At 41.4% G+C, this 24986-nt stretch overlaps 1 pseudogene; it reads right to left on the bottom strand.

The window, feature by feature from the left end:
- Positions 1–8486: 8486 nt before the first annotated feature.
- LOC136329996 (nascent polypeptide-associated complex subunit alpha pseudogene) lies at positions 8487–20399 on the bottom strand (annotated as a pseudogene).
- Between the last annotated feature and the right edge of the window lie 4587 nt (positions 20400–24986).

The following is a 24986-nucleotide window of genomic DNA, read 5'->3' on the forward strand; positions in this document are numbered from 1 at the left end:
TCTGCGTTGAGGGGCTGCGTGAAGCAGCTCCTACCATTTTTGTTTAGGGTAGAGCACCAACGCCCCCCCCTCCCCACCCCCTCTCCCCGCCCTTAAGAGGTGAATGCAGAAACTAGATTAGAAAAATTGCATCTTTTTGCAACATGATCAAGAACTAGTATCCTGCGTAGTTAGTAACACACACACACACACACACACACACACACACACAGTTCAGATGTCAGAAACAATCTAGATCCCAGATTAAGAACTACTAGGGAGCTAAACGAATGATATTAAGAGACATTCAAACCCTGTATAGATGATCAAGTTATTCATTTAAATTTCTCTTTAGCTTTTCTCCACAGCTTCTACTGAATTAGGCTACCAAGTTATATGTGAATATATAATGATAGTTAAAACATTAGAGCAAATGTTACTATTTTTTTTTTTTTTTTTTTTTTTTTTTTTTTGTATTTTTCTGAAGCTGGAAACGGAGAGAGACAGTCAGACTCCCGCATGCGCCCGACCGGGATCCACCCGGCTCGCCCACCAGGGGGCGACGCTCTGCCCACCAGGGGGCGATGTTCTGCCCCTCTGGGGCGTTGCTCTGCTGCCACCAGAGCCACTCTAGCGCCTGGGGCAGAGGCCAAGGAGCCATCCCCAGCGCCCAGGCCATCTTTGCTCCAATGGAGCCTTGGCTGCAGGAGGGGAAGAGAGAGACAGAGAGGAAGGAAGGGGGGGGGTGGAGAAGCAAATGGGCGCTTCTCCTATGTGCCCTGGCCGGGAATCGAACCCGGGTCCCCCGCACGCCAGGCCCACGCTCTACCGCTAAGCCAACCAGCCAGGGCAAATGTTACTATTTCTATCTATGGAACAAGAATAAACAATACTTTCTGTTAGTTTTCAAAATTCCCGTTTAGTCAAAATGGAAAATGGGGAGAACGGCAATACCTATGTGTGATGTTACTATATGAATAATTAGTAAAAATGCACAGACTAAATTCTACGTGGAAATATTTTACATTTATGAAGTAAATGATTCCTTTGACAGTTGAAGAACCTAGAATTTGCAAGGCTATTTTTCTTTATTCTTCCATCTCCTCTTTTCTGCTTCCTCCCTATTTCCCACAACTTCCAAACATTCAGTCTAATGATGTTCAGTACTGATGACTACCACTTAAAGTAGCTTTTCCAGGAACATTATCCCCTTTAATTCTACAATAAATATTATGAGAGATATTATTATACATTGGGTATGAATTTTACTCTTTAACAGGAGAATAAGAAATGCCATATTTTATTTATTTTTAAACCCGATGTAATGAGTTCCAAGCCTCCCTTCTCCTGGGTTACCAGAATATTCCATCTTAATCATCACTGAGTACAACAGATGCTATTAGCTACAAACTAAAGGAAAGTAAACAAATGGGCCTTAAACCATAGGATAGGGTATTCCACATGGATGCAGCAGCTAGTAAACACCGTTTCATATTTGGACTTGATATTTTCTGGTATCTTGGCCAGGGGGGTGGCAGGGGCAGAAATAGGACTTGGATTAATTCTAAATATTTGTATTCCCTCTCCCCCTCCCCAGATAACGGAAGTGATCATGTAGTGCTCAACAAACCAGAGAATGGAGTTCATGGAGTAATATTAGTTATTTCTATTATTTTAATATGAGGTACTTGCTAAATTAATCATTAATGAATTTGAAGGATCCTATGTGCAGTGTCAAAACAATACTGTGGTGTCAGACTGCCAGAGTTTAAATCCTTTGTCACTCACTAAGTATGTGGTCTGAGGCAAGTTACTTAACCTCATTATGCCTCAGTTTCCTCATTGGGGTGTTGGGAAAATAAATATAATAATTGTAAAGCACTAAAAGTAGTGGCACAGTGGATAGGGCATTGGCCTGGGATGCTGAGGATCCAGGTTCAAAACCCTGAGGTCACCAGCTGAGCATGGACTCATCCACCTTGAGCATGGGGCTGCCAGCTTAAGTGTGGGGTCACAGGCTTGAGCGTGGGATTATAGACATGACCCCACTGGCTTCAGCCCAAAGGTCACTGGCTTGAAGCACAAGGTTGCTGGTTTGAGCCCAAAGTCACTGGCTTGAACAAGGGGTCACTGGCTCGGAGCTTACTATTCAAGGCATATATGAGAAAGCAATCAATGAACAATTAAGGTGCCTCAGCTATGGTTTGATGCTTCTCATCTCTCTTCCTTCTTGTCTGTCTCTCTCTCTATCTTGCTAAATTAAAAATAAAAAGGCGCTAAGATTATGTAAGGTTTTATTTGGGTTTTTTGGTTTTTTGTATTTTTCCAAAGTAAGAAGCGGTGGGGAGGCAGACAGACAGACTCCGGCATGTGCCCAACAGGCATCCACCCAGCATGCCCACAAGGGGCGATGCTTGGCCTCTCTTGGACTTTGCTCTACTGCAATTGGAGCCATTCTAGCGCCTGAGATGGAGGCCATGGAGCCATCCTCAGCACCTGGGCCAACTTTGCTTCAATGGAGCCTTGGCTGCAGGAGGGGAAGAGAGACATAGAGAGAAAGGAGAGGGGGAAGGGTGGCTAAGCAGATGGGCACTTCTCCTGTGTGCCCTGGCTGGGAATCGAACCTGGGACTTCCATACACCGGGCCAATGCTCCATCGCTGAGCCAACCGTCTAGGGTCTCTTATGTAAGTTTTTAACTTAGATTACTTGTATCTCCATAAAATCTGAGGATAAAACTCCATTTCCATATAATTATTTTCCTTTCTAATACTATATATTTTGTTTTATGCACATAGAAGCATTACTATGTGTGGAGAAATAATGCACATAGAAGGAAGCCCATAGACTTTAACAGAATGTCAAAGAAGTCCATGATTACAAAAACATGGTTAAGAACTTAGAACAGCCCTGGCAAATACTTTTAAGTCATATGACATTTTAACTGGGACTTTTTCATGTGTTTTGGCAGAAGCTCCATAGTTGAGAAAAATAGAGGCCAAGTGCCTTGAGCATTCTCAAAAAGAATGCTAGACCATCCACACAGGATATGCTAGGAGAATGTGAAGCCCATTAAGCAATCCTTAGCCCTCATGTACTTCAAAGGAATGAAGTAGAAGAATTGATCAAAATAGATAAAACTGGAGAATGAAAATGCCTAGAAGGTAGTGTCTGGAATGCTGTGCATTTTCCTTCCCCTTTCCTAAGACTGGGGAGAAGAGTGTGCTTATCCCATCCTACCTCCACCTCAAGCCAAGTGAAGAAGTCTTAAGAAACTCTGTGCCTTTTAGTTTATGTCACCTGGAAAAGTCTAAAGGCAATAGACTATCCCAAAGGGCCTTTGATGGCAAAGCAGAGGAAGAGTGTTGCCGTGGAAGCGGCCTATACTTGCGATCCTCTAAGGAAAGTTTTCCTGTGCCCCATATATATGCCACAGAATGTAGCCAGGGCCTGAATTATCTTACAAGGTTGTTTTTTCAAACCCAGAGGTAAGTGGACCATCTAAGTGGTTAGGCACAGATTTTTTCCCTCCACTGTTGAGAAACAGGGAAAGGTCCTCAGAAAGGCAAAGAGTCATTAAGGAACCCACAAATGTGCCTTGTAAACAAAGAGCCAGCACTTAGGTGTGGGCCACAAGCAGAAGGCACCGAAGTCAGATTTAACTGTAGTGATTGGGAATATTTTATTTTATTTATTTATTTATTATTTTGAGAGTACATTTATTAAAGCTGGGACAGTGAAACAAGGAAAGGTTTAGGATAGAAAAAGCAACTGCAGAGCCTAGGCGGGGCTACTTTGGCTCACTGGGAGATCAGAGAAAAGGGGGCCTTGGAGACAGGTTCAGGATATTAGCACAGGAAGAGCTACCACTGCCCATTGCTCCCCTCGTTGCAAGTCCCCTTGGGACCCCCTTAGAGTTTAGGAGATGAATGCCTGGAAGGGAAGAAGATGGGGAAGGAGAAGGAGAGAGGGAAGAGAAAAGCAAGGGTGTGTATCCTGGAGGGAGAGAGCATTATTTTAGATTTTATTTATTCATTTTTAGAAGCAAAGGAAAGGAGCAGGAAGCATCAACTCCCATATGTGCCTTGACCAGGCAAGCCCAGGGTTTCAAACTCGTGACCTCAGTGTTCCAGGTTTCCAGGTTGATGCTTTATCCACTGTGCCACCACAGCTCAGGCAGCACTAATATTTTATTTAGGATGTTTAGGATCACTGCTCACTTCAACTGAGACAATATATGGTCAATGTACTTCATTAATTATTGGTGGAAACAGCACTTATCAAGTAACAACATTAAGCCTGACCAAAATCTAGCACTTTGAGGAGTTAAAACAAATTACATCACCCAAGTAGATAAATCCTTTAGGTAATTCACATATCCAATTACTTTTTCCATTAACTGCTAAAATCTGACCGAGTCCCTATAAATAACCCAGAGCCTCATTTCAAATCCACACAATGCTATTGGGCTTATACTGGCTACAGTATTTGTTGTCATCACTCACCCAAAAGTGTTTGACAAGACTCCACTGCAAGTCAGAACTAAGCCAACCAAGGCATCTAGAATTCAGCTTTCTAGATGATAATTTAAAACATCTATTCCATACAAATACAAATATTGCACATTCGGTTCCTCAAAATGTTAAACATATGATCTGATTCCATTTCTAGATAATATCCAAGAGAAATGAGACCATACAGCTGCATAAAACTTGTACATGAATGTGCATAGCAGCATTATTCATAATAGCAAAAAAGTGAAAATAACCTAAATGTTCGTCAGCTGATGACTAGCAAATAACATATGGTGTATTCACGTAAGGAAGCCATAAAAAGGAATGAAGTACTGATACATACTACAACTTGGGTATATCTTGAAAACATGCTAAGTAAAGAAGCTTGTATAATTGTATTGGTACAAAATGTCTGGAATAGGTAAATTTATAGAGATAGAAAGTAGCTTAATGGTTGCTTCAGGCTGAAAGGGTTGGAAGGAAATGGAGGTGACTACTAAAAGGTATGGTACTACTTTTGGAGGTGGTGCAATGTCCTAAATTTAGATTGTGGCACTGGTTGTGCAAATCAGTGAATATATACATATTAAAATACTGAATTGTATATTTTAAATGTGTGAACTATAAAGTATGTGAATTCTATCTCAAATCAGCTGTTACTCCCGCCCAAATTATTATTGCCATTTCTTAGATCAAGAAACGAGGCTTAAAGAGATTATTAAAGTGGTAAAAGCTAGAGATCTGAGGTCAGAGAATAATCTAGAGCAGTGGTAGTCAACCTGGTCCCTACCACCCACTAGTGGGCATTCCAGCTTTTATGGTGGGCGGTAGCGGAGCAACCAAAGTATAAATAAAAAGATAGATTTAACTATAGAAAATTGTTTTATAAAGATTTATTCTGCCAAACTTAGTGAAAATCTGACATAAAGTACTTGGTAAGTAATTATTATTATATACTTTAGCTTGCTGAGTTTGCTTTATAAATTTTATAAAGTTACTTCCTTACTTTACAAATCACCATTACTGTGGAACTGGTGAGTGGTTAGAAAATTTTACTACTCACAGAGATACAAAAGTGGTCGGTAGGTATAAAAAGGTTGACTACCCCTGGTCTAGAGCATGCTCTCCCTGCACTGTATCAATAGCTGTCAAAATGCTGTGCTGCCCCAATAACAGGCATGCATTCTACTCGGAGGCATTTATATCAAAATATAAAATAAATAGTAAACAATACAGATGTTTTTCTAAGAAGAACTTAGGTAAATGAGCTTATTCTGAAATTGCTTTAATATAAAGAACAAGAAAATTAAAATTAAACCACATGGAAACCAGATTTCCTATTTTGCACATTTCAAAATAATACTTCAATTTTAAAAACCATGTGCTACTTCTAAACTTAAAATGAAAAGAACTACCTTCACCTGCTGTCTATGTATTTAAATGATGAACATTTTGAAAAGTATAAGAAAAATACTGTCTCCCCAGGTTAGAAAATATATTTTATATTTCATATTTTTACATTCATTCAGCTTTTTCAATAGCAGATTTATTCATTTCCCCATTTTCTACATTGCCTCATGTGCTGAATACCAGGAATACTAAGATAAGTAAGAAAAATCTCTGCCTATAGCTTGGTTCAGGAGATGGAAAAGTGAACAAATTATTGCAATGTATAATGCAGTTGACCCTTGAACAACATGAGCTTAAACTGCAAGATTCCACTTAAATGTGAGTTTTTTCAATGCAGTTGGCCCTCCTCATCCTCAGGTTTTGCATCCCCAGATTCAACCAATAGTATTTTCTTTTCTTTTCTTTTAAGCTTATTGATTTTATAGAGAGAAGAAAGAGGGGGGGGAGAGAGAGAGAGAGAGAGAAAGAGAACATCAATCTGTTCTTGTAAGTGCCCTGACCAGGGGACAAACCAGCAACCTCTGCACTCTGGGAGGATGTTCTAACCAACCGAGCTATCTGGCTAGGGTGCAACCGATGATATTTTTAATCTATGATTGGGAATCCATGTATGTAGACAGACATCTGTATGCATTGTTTTTTTCCCATTTTATATAAGGGACTTGAATATCTGTGGGTCCCTTATTTCTGCAGATTCTTTATTCACACAGTTGTTTGGGGTGGTGGGGAAGTCTTAGAACCAATCCTTCTCAGGTATTGATGAATGACTATAGTCAAAAGTTATACACAGACTATAGTCAAAAGTTATACACAGGCCTGACCTGAGGAGGTGCAGTGGATAGTGTTGATCTGGAATGCTGAGGTCGCCCTTTGGAAACCCTGAGCTTGCCTGGTCAAGGCACAAATAAGAAGCAACTACTATGAGTTGATGCTTCCTGCTTCTCTCCCCACCCTCCTCTCTCTAAACTTTCTCTAAAATTAATAAATAAGCCTGATCAGGTGATGACACAGTGGACAGAGTGTCGGCCTGGGACACGGAGGACCCAGGTTCGAAACCCCAAGGTCTCCAGCTTAAATGTGAGATCATAGACATGACCCCATGGTCACTGGCTTGAGCCCAAAGGTTGCTGGCTTGAAGCTCAAGGTCACTGGCTTGAGCAAGGGTTACTGGCTCAGCTGGAGTTCCCTGGTCAAAAAGCACATATGAGAAAGCAATCAATGAACAACTAAGGAGTCACAACTATGAGTTGATGCTTCTCATATCTCTCTAATGCTTCTCATCTTCCTGTCAGTCTGTCCCTCTCTCTCTCTCTCACAAAAATAATAATGATAATAAAATAAAAAACATAAAATCAATAAAAAAAGTTATACATGAATTTTCAACTGCATGAGGGTGGGAAACCCTAATCCCTGCATTTTTCCCCAAAGGTTAACTATAACGACATGACAATGTATAATTATTTTTTATCACACAAGAAGTCATAACTTTTCTTTTTTAAATTGTTTTGCTGACTTTTATTTTTTTATTTTATTTTATTTTTTTATAGAGACAGAGAGACAGTCAGAGAGAGGGATAGATAGAGACAGACAGACATGAATGGAGAGAGATGAGAAGCATCAATCATTACTTTTTTGTTGCGACACCTTAGTTGTTCATTGATTGATTTCTCATATATGCCTTAACCAGGGGGCTTCAGCAGACCAAGTAACCTCTTGCTCAAGCCAGCGACCTTGGGCTCAAGCTGGTGAGCCTTGCTCAAACCAGATGAGCCTGAACTCAAGCTGGCGACCTCGGAGTCTCCAACCTGGGTCCTTCACATCCCAGTCCGACGCTCTATCCACTGCACCACCGCCTGGTCAGGCCATAACTTTTATAATGACAGAAACATTAAAGATTTCAAACTAAACTGCTTTTGAAACACCAAATAAGAAAAGTTCCTTGTTTTTATTTTTCTATTTATGAATTTCAGAGAGAGACAAAGGAAGAGAGAGAGCAGACAGAATCATCATTCTGTTTCAGTATGTGCCCTAATTGGGGATCAAACTGGCAACCTTTGTTCATCAGGATGACGCTCTAATCAACCGACCTCTCTGGCTAGGGCAAAAAGTTCATTGTTTTGGCCTGGCCGTTTGGCTCAGTGGTAGAGCATCAGCCTGGTGTGCAGAAGTCCCGGGTTCGATTCCTGGCCAGGGCACACAGGAGAAGCACCCATCTGCTTCTCCACCCCTCCCCCTCTCCTTCCTCTCTGTCTCTCTCTTCCCCTCCCGCAGGCGAAGCTCCATTGGAGCAAAGATGGCCCGGGCGCTGGGGATGGCTCCTTGGCCTCTGCCCCAGGCACTAGAGTGGCTCTGGTCGCAACAGAGCGACGCCCCGGACGGGCAGAGCATCGCCCCCTGGTGGGCAGAGCGTCGCCCCCTGGTGGACGTGCTGGGTGGATCCCGGTCGGGCACATGCAGGAGTCTGTCTGACTGTCTCTCCCCGTTTCCAGCTTCAGAAAAATACAAAAAAAAAAAAGTTCATTGTTTTTAAACAGTTACATTATTAATTCCATAGTGGCATTTATAATATCATAACTATTGTTCTTTAGGGCTCAGACTGCCTTTGCTCTGAACATACCGTATGTCCATAAAGTCACGGTGAACTTTTTACCAGTCACAGGAAAGCAAAAATAGATGATAGAAATGTGAAATCCACACCAAATAAAAGGAAAACTCTCCCAGTTTCATACCTATTCAGTGCAGTTCAATGTGGGCTTACACACAGATTTTTTAGGGCTCCTTAGGTAGCTATCCCGTATAGCCTCTACAGACTCGTCACTGACTGATGGCCTACCAGAACAGGGTTTCTCCAACAAACTGCCGGTTTCCTTCAACTGCTTATCCCACTGAGTAATGTTATTCCTATGTGGTAGCGCTTCATTATAAATGCATCGATATTCACATTGCACTTTGGTCACGGATTTGAATTTAGCGAGCCACAGAACACACTGAACTTTCCTCTGTACCGTTCACATCTCAACTGGCATGGCCGTGGGCTGCTCCGCTGTATACACGGTGTTACGTCATCATCTGCACAGCACACATGCTGCTACATCATCCTACAGAAACTGGAAGGGTTTTCCTTTTATTTGGTGCAGGTTTTACATTTCTATCGTCTTTTGTTGCTTTCCTGTGACCGGTCAAAAGTGCACCATGACTTTACGGACACACTGTATTTGCTTGTGACATGACCAATCCTATGTCCTTAACTTCTACACCTGTTCCATTAACCTCTTCCTCTTCACTCTCTTCTTGTAGAGTTGGAGTCTGTTTTCTTGAATGTTTGAGGGAGCTTCACCTTGAACTTTGAATTTCTCAGCAGCTGCTAGTTGTGCTTGCTGAGATAAATCTTCGATCTTGGCTTCCCCCAAAACTATGTAGATATCTTAAGCTGGGCTCTAGTACACACCTGGCTTTGTGATGACAAAGAAGATATCTTTAGATTTTGGATAGTTACCCTAGTAACCCCTGTAACCTTTCAAAGACCCATTTTGGACATAGCCTTCTTTTCACTCCCATTGTGTTTTGCTTACTAACTGGTTCTTCATCAATTTCAGTTGCTATTGCTGGCTGGGTTTATTGTGTGGTTGCCTGTGTAGAATCTTGTTTCTCCAGCTCTGGTATTAATTCATCATGGTCAGATTCTGTTCCAGTTCTTGTCACAGCCTGGGGCTGTGGCAACTCCTGCTCTGACGTAGGTACATTTTCCGTGGCTTCATGGGGTATTTTGTGTGTGTATAGGGATAGGGGATGGAGGGATGTAGAACAGAGAAAGAGAGCAAGCAGGAGCGTGGCCCACACCTGTTGCAGAAGGTACAATATAGAATTTATATTCCTAGAAAACATGTCACAGAATCCAAGGAAGGGCCCTTATGTTCTGGAAGAGTTGAAGAAGGCTTCTCCAAAGCAATGACTCTTGAGGAATGAGTAGAGTTCACCTTTAACGGAAAGCACAGCCTGACCAGGCAGTGGTGCAGTGGATAGAGTGTCGGACTGGGATGCGGAGGACCCAGGTTTGAGACCCTGAGGTCGCTAGCTTGAGCACAGGCTCATCTGGTTTGAGCAAAGCTCACCAGCTTGGACCCAAGGTCTCTGGCTTGAGCAAGGGGTCACTCAGTCTGCTGAAGGCCCGTGGTCAAGGCACATATGAGAAAACAATCAATGAACAAAGGGTGTCGCAATGAGAAACTGATGATTGATGCTTCTCAGCTCTCTCCGTTCCTGTCTGTCTATCCCTCTCTCTGATTCTCTCTCTCTGTTCCTGGGGGGGGGGGAGAGAAAGGATGAAGTGCAAAAGTTCATTCTAAATATTTTTAAATTTTTATTGATTGGTTGATTTTAGAGAGAGAAAGAGGGAGGGAAAGAGAGAAAGAGACAGAAACATTAATTTGTTGTTCCAGTGGATAGAACCCACAACCTTGACATATTGTTGACTCTAACCAAGTAGCTACCCGGTTAAGGCCAAAAAGTAATTCTAAACTTAGGGTTAGGGCTAGAGATAGCAGAATTAAATAGGTGAGGCATAAGCAAATATTTTGCCTTTCAGGAAAATGGGATATAGATTAGAATAGCTTAAGGACAGGATTTTTGATTGAGTATAACAAAAGATGAGGTATGAGGAGTGGATTTGGGTCAAACTAAGGCTATGAGGAACTAGAATGAAGCACGTGGGTGTCTAGGATACACAATTTGCAGAGGTGCTTTCTGGTTCAGGCAGGTCCAACATGATTGTCTCATCCTAAGCCTCTGGTGAGAAAAAGGAAAAACAAGAACTCTGGGGCAACAAAGAGTCATTGATGAGTTTCAAAATTGGATTTGTCCTATTGGAAAAAGTTGTGTTCCACTAATTCAAAAAAAAATTTGCACCCCTATATTTTTTGCAGCATTATTTATAATAGCCAAGATCTGGAAACAGTGTAAGTGCCCATCAGTAGATGAGAGGATAAAAAAAACTGTGGTAGATTTATACAATGAAATATTTATAATGAGGACATAAAAAAGAAGGAAATCTTAACTTTTGTGACAACATGGATGGACCTAGAGAGCATTATGCTAAGTGAAATAAGCCATTCAGAGAAAGAAAAATACCATATAATTTTACTTGTATGTGGAATTTAATGAACAAAATGAACTCACAAGCAAAATGAGACAGACTCGTATATAAAGAGCAGGCTGACAGCTATTGGGGGTGGGGCTGGGTTGAGTTGGAGGGATTGGGCAAAAAAAAGCCAAAAAGAAAAAAAAGAAAAACTTATAGACATGGACAAGAGAGTACAGATTGCAAGTGGGGGAGGGTTGGTGAAGGATGTTATGGGGAGAAAATGATGATGGACGAAGACTTGACTTGTTGAGTGTGAACACGCAATATGGTATACAAAGATGTGTTGTAGAATTGGGTACATGAAACTTACACAATTACGTTAACCAGTGTCAACCCAACAAATTAAATTTAAAAAAAAGGAAAAACTGCCTGACCAGGTGGTGGTGCAGTGAATAAAGTGTCGGTCTGGGATGCTGAGGACCCAGGTTCAAAGCCCAAAGGTCGCCAGCTTGAGTGTGGGATCATAGACATGACCCCATGATCCCTGGCTTGAGCCCCAAGGTTGCTGGCTTGAGTCCAAGGTCACTGGCTTGAACAAGACGTCACTGGCTCAGCTGGAGCCCCCAGTCAAGGCACATATGAGAAAGCAACCAGTGAACAACTAATGTGCCACAACTATAAGTTGATGCTTTTCATCTCTCTCCCTTCCTGTATGTCCATCCTTGTCTCTCTCTCACTAAAAAAGAAAGAAAGAAAGAAAAAGTTGTGTTCAGAAGCAAGGCATCAGACTAGAATAAGCTGGGATTAGAGTCGGTAAGACATGCTAGGAAACTATACACAAACACACACACACACACACACACACACACACACAATCCAGGTAAGAATAAAGAGGGTCGGTACAAATGAAACTTTATAGTTTCCATCCCTCATGTAGGCAGTTGAAATTCTACAGATTTTATTTCCTGAGTATCTCTCACAGCCATCTCCACTGCTAGGCCCTTACTTTCCCTGGTCTGGATTCTGCAATAGTCTGCCTGTAATCTATGCCAGTCTTTGCTCTCCAAGTAATATATAACTCTTATGTTTCTTCCTTTCTTCAAGTTCTTGTTAGGTCTCTAGAATAAAAAGTTTACTTAGCAGACAAGATCACTCATGATCTGTCTTCTCTGTTTAGTCGATGTCCCTAACCCCCTACCCTCAATTTCTGCTCTTGTAGTACTGAACGCTTATAGGTTCCCAAATTTGGCATATTGTCTCTTGCAGATGTGTCTTTTGCCTGTGTTGTTTCATCTGCTTAAAAAATCCTTTCTCAGAGCTCTGGCCTATCAGAAATGTTCCTACTCCACCTTTAAGCCAGTATCAATTTTTTATGCTATGATTGACCTGGCTGTCTGTTTTCTCTTGGAAACTTCCATTTCATCCATCTACATAATTGTCATTGGAGCTTCTCTGTTCTTCCATGACTGATCCTCTGGCTAAAAGCTCCTGGTGAAGACAGTAAATGCATTATTTGGGATTTTTTTTAACCTAGGAACTCTGCTCTTGGAGAAAACTGTAAGATGGCAATGTTAAGAAATAAGCAGCTTGACCAGGCAGTGTCGCAGTGGACAGAGCGTCGATCTGGGATGCAGAGGACCCAGGTTCGAAACCCCAAGGTCACTGGCTTGAGTGCAGGTTCATCCAACTTAAGCATGGGCTCACCAGCTTGAGCGTGGGTCGCTAGCTTGAGCAAGGGATCATAGACATGACCCCATGGTTGCTGGATTCAGCCCAAAAGTCACTGGCTCGAGTTGAGCAAGGGGTCACTGGCTAAGCTGGAGCCCCTGGTCAATGCATGTATGAGAAAGCAATCAATGAATAACTAAGGTGCGTCAACAAAGAATTGATGATTCTCATCTCTCTCTCCCTTCCTGTCTGTCTGTCTATCTCTCTCTCTCTCTAAAAAAAGGGGGGAGGGGAATGAACAACGAAGAGACCAAAAGGGAGTCCTAGTAATGTTTGCGTCCCTGGTTCTAGCTATCCTTCCTTGGAGTCCATGAGCCAGTAAAATTCCTTCATTGTTTTTTGCCTAAGAATCTTTTAACTGGTATGTCTCAGCTCTCTGATGTGCTTCACTGATGGGCATACAGGTATGCCCAGATAGTGATCCTTGCTGAAAACTTCTGATTGCAAGCATTCTTGTCTGTTAATTCCAGTATATTATCATTTTCTGAATGACCTGATCTGAAAATCTAAGTTTGAGAAGCAATGCCTAAACTAGAGCAGCAACTCTCAGCGGGGGTGATTTTGTCCCCAGGGGGACATTTGCTAATGTACGAACACATTTTCTACTGGAACCTACTTGTATCTACTGAGAGGAAGTGCTGCTGGCATCTAGTGAATAAAGGCTATCAGTGCTATTAAATATCCTGCAATACACAGGAACCATTCCCCACAACAAAGAATTAATCGGTACTAAATGTTAATAGTGTCATTTTTGAGAAAACCTGAGTTGGAATAACCCTTACCCTCACCTACGAGTGAACAAAAGATAACTGAGATTCTTGGCAGAGGCCCCAAAAGTCAGTGCCAAATACTTCCACATCCAAATCAAGGTACCATGATGGGGGGTGGGGGTGGGGAGGTAGATGATTTCCCTTCATCTCAAACCAAGTCTGAGGGGCTTTAAGAGGATCATTTTGAAAAGATGACATGTGCCCCCTGGCATCTTAGAGAGACAAGGATTTCAAATTACATTTGAAATCCTTGAGTCAAGAGACTAAGGCTGTCTATAAGCAGAAGATGCACACAGGGCTGATTGGGAATAGCCTATACTTCTGTGCAAGATACACATATGATTTTTGTGGATCAAGTAAGGACTCTGTGTAAGAGCTGGACTGGGTCATCCTGAGAGAGGTTGTCCATCAGAACTGTCTACATGAGTGATTCCAACCTAGGGATTTATCCTGGAAACCAGAGTACTTAGATATATATAATAAGATACACCAGAAGACACATTGCCTAACCAAGAGCCTGTAGGTAAGGATTCCCCACTGATGCACAGACAAAGACACTTTATAAGAATAAGGGTCAGTTCAGACCTCAGCTACACCTAGAGGCATGGACATCAAGCTAAAACTGTCCCAGTCAACAAAGATTCTTTCTGTCTCTGTCTTCTTCAACCTTGCAGAGGCCCAAAATGAAAAGCTATCTGGGGAGAAGGTAGAACAAAGAATGGGGGTAGGAGGTGGGGTGCAGTGGGCAGGAAAAAACAAATAATTTTTGAACAGGATGAGTCTGGGATTTTTTACATTGTACTAGACAGGATTTTTTAATACCAGGGGGAAGAAAGGACATTTGTTTATTACTAGAAAGTGACTGGAAGACTTCTTCACTTGAGAATGACTGGAAAAACTAAAGGATTTGTGTTAGATTTTGTCCTAGGAGAAGAGAGGGATCCTCAGAGATGTTCGGAGACAATAATGGAAAAGACCAAAACTGTTTTCTGCTTGTCCCCTACAAAATCCAGTTTATTCAATAAATTAGAAACAACTTTTTGAGTTTCTGTCACTTATAACCAAAATGATATTACAAAGCCTCAGTTTAAATTGGGTTTCTCAACAGTGGCACTAAAGATGTTTGGGACTCACCTGTCGCATTAATGCAATGTAATGTGACTAACTCTTTCTTCCTCCAATCCTCCTCAAGGATATTGATGAATATCCACCATGGGGCAAATATTCACCACTCCTAGTTGAGAAACAACAAATACTTGAATCATTCAATCCTGGGCTTGAGAATATTGTGGATAAGACAGAATTAGTCACTGCTCTCACTACGTTTACAGTTCAGAGGTGATAGGCAAAAAATTAAGTACATAAAAATATTAAAATAATTAAGATTTATAATATATTTTCTGAAGGAAACAGAAGTGAGGAAAAATGTGGTGAAGAGTGCTACTTTAAATAGGGGCTATTGTCTGACCTGCGGTGGCACAGTGGATAAAGCATCCTCCCTTCTTTATTTTTTATACAGAGACAGAAAGAGAGTCAGAGAGAGGGACAGATAGGGACAGACAGGCAGGAATGGAGAGAGATGAGAAGCATCAATCATTAGTTTTTCCTTGCGACACCTTAGTTGTTCATTGATTGCTTTCTCATATGTGCCTTGACCGTGGGGCTACAGCAGACCAAGTAACCCCTTGCTCGAGCCAGCGACCTTGGGTCCAAGCTGGTGAGCTTTGCTCAAACCAGATGAGTCCTGCTCAAGCTGGCAATCTTGGGGTCTCGAACCTGGGTCTTCCTGCATTCCAGTCCGATGCTCTATCCACGGCACCACCGCCTGGCAGGCTCTTCCTCTCTCTTCTGATCTCTCTTCTCTCTCTAAAAATGAATAAATAAATTAAAATTAAAAAATAAAAATAAATAAACAGGGACTATCTCGGTAGGATATTAGCCAAGTGAATGAGGGGTAGGAATTTGGGGTATCTTGTAAAAGTATATCTGAGGGAACAGAATTTACAAAGGTTTATTTAGTCTCAGGTACATGAGCATCAATACATACATTTTGTACATTGCTATTTTTACTTGACACTACTCAGTTGCAAAAATGAGAAGGTATTTGTTTTGATGTGACCATTTAATAGTCTTCTTTCCCAACCTACCCCTGCCAACACTGCATTAGGATAGCCTTCAGTGCCTGACCTGATGCACAGTTCCAGGGCCTACATTTCATATCATATTTGACACAAATGACATTTCTAGAGTTTTACTCCAGAAACAATGTGATTCAGCTGGGTGTCTACACATGGAATATACAATCTCTCCTCTCTCAGAGGACAGTTGATAGATTTCCCAATGATGGTATCCTTCTTTATACCTATCCAGATATTACTGAAGAAAAGTAAGGAACTAAGGATTCTGGATTAAGGGATATGGATAAGTGCAAACACTCCAGTCTGGGCAGGGAGGGTGGGAATCCATAGACGTTAAAAGTGGAATATATACTGCATTGTCAGAGTGCATTTGCTTCATGAGGATTGGCCCACAGCAAGGACTTGACCTGGTGTACACATGAGAAGTACTTGCCTACTTTCATATAAACGTGAGCCACACCTGCCTTGAGCAGTCACATCATTTGTCTTCTGTGTGCCCTAGAACTGCTGGAGAAAAGATAAGCCCAGAAGGACCTGGGTTACCAAGCAATTAGTGGGAGGACTTTGATGTTGAACTAAATTTACTTGAACACTGCAATAACAGAATGTCTGATGTATTTTCTTTTTAAAGATTTATTTATTGATTTTAGAGACAGGAGAGAGAGAAAAAAAAGTGGGGTAGGCATAAGCAGGAAGCATCAGCTTGTTAGTGCTTCCCAATGTGCCTTGACCAGGCAAGCCTAGGTCTTCGAACAAGTGACCTAAGAATTCCAGGTCCATGTTCTATCCCAGGGGTCTCCAAACTATGGCCCACGGGCCGCATGCAGCCCCCTGAGGCCATTTATCCAGCCCCTCACTGCACTTCCGGAAGGGGCACCTCTTTCATTGGTGGTCAGTGAGAGGAGCATAGTTCCCATTGAAATACTGGTCAGGGCCCTGGCCGGTTGGCTCAGCGGTAGAGCGTCGGCGGCCTGGCGTGCGGGGGACCCGGGTTCGATTCCCGGCCAGGGCGCATAGGAGAGGCGCCCATTTGCTTCTCCACCCCCCCCTCCTTCCTCTCTGTCTCTCTCTTCCCCTCCCGCAGCCAGGGCTCCATTGGAGCAAAGATGGCCTGGGCGCTGGGGATGGCTCCTTGGCCTCTGCCCCAGGCGCTGGAGTGGCTCTGGTCACGGCAGAGCGATGCCCCCGGAGGGGAGGGGCAGAGCATCACCCCCTGGTGGGCAGAGCGTCGCCCCTGGTGGGCGTGCCAGGTGGATCCCGGTTGGGCGCATGCGGGAGTCTGTCTGACTGTTTCTCCCTGTTTCCGGCTTCAGAAAAATACAAAAAAAAAAAAAAAAAAAAAAAAAAGGAAATACTGGTCAGTTTGTTGATTTAAATTTACTTGTTCTTTATTTTAAATATTGTTTTTGTTCCTGTTTTGTTTTTTTACTTTAAAATAAGATATGTGCAGTGTGCATAGGGATTTGTTCATAGTTTTTTTTATAGTCCGGCCCTCCAACGGTCTGAGGGACAGTGAGCTGGCCCCCTGTGTAAAAAGTTTGGGGACCCCTGCTCTATCCACTGTGTCACCACAGGTCAGGCCTGATACATTTACAATGCAGGAATTTCTAAAGCAATAACTTTTGCTTTTTTGTCTATTTTATTGTCCTTATTATATATGTGTGTTTATTTAAGCTCTTTATCAGTTTATACATATTTTAAAATATTTTCTCTAATTTGCTGGCTTGACTTTTCATTTCTTAACGGTGTCATTTTATGCAAACATGAGTTTTTATAGGTGACACATAGGTTTTGGTAGCGAAGTTACTTAATAATGGAGACAGTTTCAAACCTCTGTTTTCAAAATGCTCTCTTTACTGCACAGGTTTCTTTCAAAAAGCAAATACTGTCTCATTTTAAAAAAAGATTTATTGATTTTAGAGAGAGAAAAGAGAGAAATGGGGAGAGGAAAAAAGTGGGAAGCGTCAACTCACAGTAGTTGCTTCTTTTATGTGTCTTCACTGGGCAAGCCTGGGTTCTCAAACCAGCAACTTCATCATTCTAGGTCAATACTTTATTTATCCACTCTGCCGCAACAGGTCAAGCTATCTCACTGACTTTAAAAACATTACTTTTATACCTACCAGGTGGCTCATCAGCTTGAGCGCAGGATCGCTGGCTTCAGCCTGGGATCACAGATACGACCCTATGGTTACTGGCTTGAAATCCAAGGTCGCTGGCTTGAGCAAAGGAGCACTGGTTCAGTTGGAGCCCTGGGGTAAGGCATGTATGAGAAAGCAATCAATGAACAACTAAGGTGCTGCAACTACCAGTTGATGCTTCTCATCTCTCTCCCTTCCTGTCTGTTTGTTCCTCTCTTTCTGTCTCTCTCATTAAAAAAAATTTTTTTAAATTAATTTTACTTTGAGGCCATCGATTAAATGTGTACATTAATATTTTTTGTAGTTAGCATATTGATGAGAGACACTTGTTATCACAGCAAAGGTAGAACAATTTAAAACACTTGACTTTTTTCAAATAAACAACTTTCCTTTAAGTCAGACAGAACTTTTCCACAAGACATCAGGGAACAAATAATTTTCCTAATCATTCTCATCTCTTGGCAAAGGAATATAAATATTTACCATAATACATTTAGATATTTGATGTTTTAAAATAAAAATTAACCACATTGCAATATTTTGAAAACTTAAATATTTTGATATATGCTGAATATAAAGGTAGCACCAGGTGCATCCTCAAAATTGTGAAACTTCCATCTTTGCTCAGTGAATTCAGGATAGGTAATCATTTGTGGTGCAAACTGAAGACTTGGTGTTAACTGCTTTATGGACTGTTGGCAATGGTTTATTTATTTAATTTTTACCATAAAAATAGAAGTAGAATCTCCTGTAGTTTCTACTTGTTTCTTTTTTTTTTTAATCACCTTTATGGGTGAGGAATCAGTCATCACAATATTTATCAAATGTAGGAGACTTCAAAGTACCAATCATCCCCAGACAAGAAAAAGCTAAAGGAGTTCACCACCACCACATCAGCATTACATGAAATGTTAATGGGTCTTCTTTCAGAAGAAGAAAAAAAAAGGATAAGAAATGTGAACAATAAAATGGCAGGAAATATGTACCTATCAACAATTGAATAATCAAAATAAATGAACATGCAGAACAGAAATAAGACTCATAGCCACAGAACATTTTGGCAGTTGTCAGAAGGGCAAGGGGGGGTATGTATGAAAAAGGCGAAGGAATTATGACGTAGAAATTGGTAGTTACAGAATAGTCATGGGACGTAAATTATAGCATGGAGAATATAGTCAATAATATTGTAATAACTATGCAAGGTGTCAGATTGGGATGATCACTTAGTAAATTGTATAATGTTTAATCACTGGGTGTACACCTGAAACTAATATAATATTGCATGTCCAGCATAATTGAAAAATAAAAAAATATATTTTTTAAAGTATCAATAATAGGCAGAAGACAAGATGGCGCTGGAGTAGGCGCCAACACCTGCTAGAAACAAAGTGTATTACAAACTAATTTTAAGAACCATCATCTGGAAAAACCAACTTTGGACTAAACTAAGAGGACTCTTCAAGGAACACTGAAGAAGCCACACTGAGACTAGTAGGAAAGCAGAAACGTGGAGAGGGCTTCCCAGCTCCCTGGAGCGACCGGCAGCCGGGAGAGACTCGCGTGGTGGGAAGTGAGTTTAGCAGAGAGGGGAGGGTCCTGAATCCCAGGAACAAAGCCCCAGCCTGCAGCCCCAGAGCCTAGAAGAGGCGTATGGACAGTATTTAGCTGGAAACAAGACAGGATACTCTTTGTGAGAAAGAGACTGATTTCTCAGACCCAGGATTCTTCTTAAAGGGACTGCTCAGAACACCGCTTTCACAACCACTCACCCAGGGCCCTAGGGTACAGGAAGAGAGGAGAGGACTGGAATAGCAGGAAGAGAGTGTAATCTTGGAGGCACAAGGAGAAACATTTTGGGAGACAGCCACCCTAACCCCTGGGATGAGTCATTCCCCAAATCTGAAGTGAATATTTCCCCTAGAAACAGCAATACCAGCAAAGGGAAGCAGGACACCAGCCAAACAAGCTCTCCCACAGCACTCAGAGCAGAGTCGCTTAGAAGGAGGGAGCTTTCGGGACTACAGTAGTGAGTCTTAGGGTCTGAGCTGCAGTGCCCGCACCCACACAGCTGAGGGATTGCCCGAGGGCGAGCGACAGTGGGACTCGGAAGCACGGTTCTGTTGGCAATGGCGGAAGCCAGCTGGCCACCACAGGGCCCACGTGTGAGCTCAGTCTTGCCTGGCTGGGGAGGAGGGGGTGTGCAAAAGTGGCCAAGTCCAGCTGTGGGCCATCTTTAATCCAGCCTGCGGGAGAAGGGCGGGAACCCCGGAAGGGGTGGAGACTGCCCTTGAACAAGGGCGCAAAAGCACAGCCTTGCCCCACCCGCGGAACCAAGGCTTATGGCTTGACTTGGGAGCCGCTCCTCCCATGGGTGTGGAACCAAAAACCCAGAACAGGCAGAGTCCTGCTACTAAGCGTGGGCATGCAATCCCGCCTGGCCTATGAAGACAAGGCTTGCAGCCATCCCACGAGCGGGCTCCTCCTGCAATGGCGGGATGAAAGCCCAGAAACAGGCAGAGACCACAGCTGAACAAAGGTGCTCACCACTGCCCTCAGGGTCGAGCATAACGCAACCCATGGGGGCAGGGCAAAGGCCAAGGCCACCAAGGCTTGTACACCCGAGCACGTGATCACAGCCATTCCCGTGAAGGAGAGGAGGAAACCACAGCAACAGCCCCAGTGGGCAGGCACAGGCAACGCCCATACCCAAACGCCTTAGGCAGCAACAGGAGAGGGGGTGGTGGGCCTGCAGATAGACCATACCTAGGGAACAGAGGCAACACCCAGAGGACTCCAGTGGCAAAAACCTTCTTTTACACAGAGAAGATGAGAAGGCAGAGAAATGCAACACAAAAGAATCAAGAGAAACCCCCAGAAAAGGACCTAAATGAATCAGATATAACCAAATTACCAGATGCAGAGTTTAAAATAACAATTGTTAGGATGCTCAAAGAAATTAGAACAACAATAGATGGTCATTACAAACACCTAAATAAAGAGATAGCAAATATAAAAAAGGACATTGAAATAATAAAAAAGAATCAGTCAGAAATGACAAATACAATATCAGAAATGAAGAACACAATGGAAGGAATTAAAAGCAGGATGGATGAAGCTGAGAATCGAATCAGCGAGTTAGAGGACAAGATACATAAAGGCACTGAAGCAGAGCAGAAAAAAGAAAACAGACTCAAAAAGTCTGAGGAAACTCTAAGAGAGCTCTGTGACAACAAGAAGAGAAATAACATCCACATCATAGGGGTTCCTGAAGAAGAAGAGAAAGAACAAGTGATAGAGACTTTGTTCAAGCATATCATAGCTGAAAACTTCCCTCAATTAAGGCAGGAAAATATCTCACATGTTCAAGAAGCACAGAGAACTCCATTAAAGAGAAACTCAAGGAAATCTAAACCAAGACACATCATAATTAAAATACCAAAACTAAGTGATAAAGAGAAAATATTAAAAGCTGCTAGAGAAAAAAAGACTATTACCTACAAAGGAGCCCCCATAAGGATGACTTCCGACTTCTCAACAGAAACACTTGAGGCCAGAAGGGAATGGCAAGAAATGTTCAAAGTAATGCAGAACAAGACCCTACAACCAAGACTACTTTATCCAGCAAGGCTATCATTTAAAATTAAAGGAGAAATAAAAAGCTTTCCAGACAAAAAAAAAAACCTCAAGGAATTCACTACAACCAAACCAAGGCTGCAAGAAATGCTAAGGGGACAAAAAAACCCTCAAGGAATTCACTACAACCAAACCAAGGCTGCAAGAAATGCTAAGGGGCCTGTTGTAAACAGATCAAAGGAGAAAAAGAATATAGCAAAAGAGAAATACAGTTTTAAAGAATAAAATTGCAATGAACAATTACATATCAATAATAACCTTAAATGTAAATGGATTAAATGATCCAATCAAAAGACATAGGGTAGCTGTGTGGATAAGAAAACAGGACCCATACATATACTGTCTACAAGAGACACACCTTAAAACAAAAGATGCACAGACTGAAGATAAAAAGATGGAAAAAAATATTTTATGCAAATGAAAATGAAAAAAAGCTAGGATAGCAATACTTAGACAAAATGTACTTTAAAACAAAGACTATAGTTAGAGATAAAGAAGGTCACTACATAATGATAAAGGGAGCAATCCACAGGAAGATATAACCAAAATAAATATCTACACACCTAATATAGGAGCACCTAAATATATAAAGCACACTTTGATGGATTTAAAGGGCGAGATCAACAGCAATACTATAAAAGTAGGGGATTTCAATACCCCACTAACATCAGTAGGTAGATCCTCAAGAAAGAAAATTAATAAAAAAAAAGGCAGACTTAAAGTACACACTAGATCAACTCGATTTAATAGATATCTTCAAAACCTTTTGCCCTAAAACAGCAGATATACATTCTTTTCGAGTGCTCATGCTATTTACATTCTCTAGAATAGACCACAAGTTAGGGCACAAAAGCGGTCTCAACAAATTTAATAAGATTGAAATCATATCGAGCACTATCTCCAATCACAATGGCAAGAAACTAGGAAACCAACCACAACAGAAAAACTGAAAAATACTCAAACACTTGGAAACTAAATAGCATGTTATTAAATAACAAATGGGTAAACAATGAGATCAAAGAAGAAATTTAAAAATTTCTAGAAAGGAACAATACTGAACATATATTAACTCAAAATTTTTGTGACACAGCAAAAGTAGTCCCTGAGAGGGAAGTTCATAGCATTACAGGCATACCTCAAGAAGCTAGAAAAAGCTCAAATAAACAACTTGACCCTACATCTAAAAGAACTAGAAAAAGAACAGCAAGTAAAGTTCAGAGCTAGTAGAAGGAAGGAAATAATAAAGACCTGAGGAGAAATAAATGGCATAGAGGCTAAAGAAACAATACAGAGGATCAATGAAACTAGGAGCTGGTTCTTTGAAAAGGTAAACAAGATCAATGAACCTTTAACCAGACTCACCAAGAAAAAAAGAGAGAAGGCTCAAATAAATAAAATTAGAAATGAGAGTGGAGAAATAACAACTGACACAACAGAAATACAAAATATTATAAGAAAATACTATGAAGAACTGTATGCCAAAAAACTAGACAACCTAGATGAAATGGACAAATTCCTTGAAACATATAATCTTCCAAAAATTAATCTGGAAGAATCAGAAAACATAAACAGACCAATTACAACAAATGAGATTGAAACAGTTCTCAAAAAACTCCCCAAAAAGAAAAGTCCTGGGCCTGATAGCTTCACAAGTGAATTCTACCAAATATTCAAAGAAGAACTAACTCCTATCCTTCTCAAGCTATTTCAAAAAATTCAAGAGGAAGGAAGACTTCCAAGCTCCTTTTATGAGGTGAGCATAATTCTGATTCCAAAACCAGGCAAAGACAACACAAAGAAAGAAAATTATAGCCCAATATCCCTGATGAATTTAGATGCTAAAATCCTCAACAAAATATTAGCAAACCAGATCCAGCAATATATGAAAAAAATCATACACCATGATCAAGTGGGATTTATTCTTGCGAGGCAAGGCTGGTACAATATTTGCAAATCAATCAATGTGTTTCATCACATAAACAAAAGGAAGGAGAAAAACCACATGATAATTTCAATAAATGCAGAAAAAGCATTTGATAAAATCCAGCACCCATTCATGATCAAAACTCTCAGCGATGTGGGAATACAGAGAACATACCTCAACATGATAAAGGCCATCTATGACAAACTCACAGCCAACATCATACTCAATGGGCAAAAATTAGAAGCAATCCCCTTAAGATCAGGAACAAGGCAGGGGTGCTCCCTTTCACCACTCTTTTTCAACATAGTTCTGGAAGTTTAAGCCACAGCAATCAGAGAAGAAAAAAAAAAAAGGCATCCAAATTGGAAAAGAAGAAGTAAAACTATCATTATTTGCAGATGATATGATATTGTATATAGAAAACCCTAAAGTCTCAGTCTAAAAACTACTGGACTTGATAAATAAATTCAGCAAGGTGGCAGGATATAAAATTAATACTCAGAAATCAGAGGCATTTTTATACACTAACAATAAACTGTCAGAAATAGAAATTAAGGAAGCAATCCTCTTTACCATTGCAACCAAAAAAAAATTAAGTACCCAGGAATAAATTTTTTTAAATTTAATTTTATTTATTTATTTACAGGGACAGAGAGTCAGAGAGAGGGACAGACAGGGACAGACAGACAGGAACGGAGAGAGATGAGAAGCATCAATCATCAGCCCTTCGTTGCGACACCTTAGTTGTTAATTGATTGCCCTCCCATTTGTGCCTTGACCGTGGGCCTTCAGCAGACCGAGCAACCCCCCGCTGGAGCCAGCGACCCTGGGTCCAATCTGGTGAGCTCTGCTCAAGCCAGATAAGCCCGCGCTCAAGCTGGCGACCTCGAGGTCTCGAACCTGGGTCCTTCTGCATCCCAGTCCAACACTCTATCCACTGCCTGGTCAGGCCCCAGGAATAAATTTAACCAGGGAGATTAAAGACTTATACTCAGGAAATTATAAAACATTGATAAAAGAAATCAGGGAAGCCTGACCAGGTGGTGGCGCATTGGATAAAGCGTTGGACTGGGATGTGGAGGGCCCAGGTTCAAGACCTCGAGGTTGCCAGCTTGGGCGAGAGCTCATTGGTTTGAGCAAAAGCTCACCAGCTTGGACCCAAGGTTGCTGACTCGAGCAAGGGGTTACTCAATCTGCTGAAGGCCCAAGGTCAAGGCACATATGAGAAAGCAATAAATGAACAACTAAGGTGTCGCAATGCGCAGTGAAAAACTAATGATTGATGCTTCTCATCTCTCTGTTCCTGTCTGTCTGTCCCTGTCTATCCCTTTCTCTGACTCTCTCTCTCTGTAAAAAAAAAAAAAATCAGGGAAGATATAAACAAGTGGAAGCATATATTGTGCTCATGGTTAGGAAGAATAAACATCATGAAAATGTCTATATTACCCAAAGCAATTTATAAATTCAATGCAATACCGATTATAATACAAATGACATACTTCAAAGATATAGAACACATATTTCAAAAATTTATATGGAACAAAAAGAGAACACGAATAGCCTCAGCAATCTTGAAAAGGAAGAATAAAGTGGGAGGTATCACACTTCCATATATCAAGTTATACTATAAGGCCATTGTACTCAAAACAGCCTGGTACTGGCATAAGAAC

The sequence above is a fragment of the Saccopteryx bilineata genome, chromosome 3 (assembly GCF_036850765.1).
Source record: "Saccopteryx bilineata isolate mSacBil1 chromosome 3, mSacBil1_pri_phased_curated, whole genome shotgun sequence".
NCBI classification, from domain to species: domain Eukaryota; kingdom Metazoa; phylum Chordata; class Mammalia; order Chiroptera; family Emballonuridae; genus Saccopteryx; species Saccopteryx bilineata.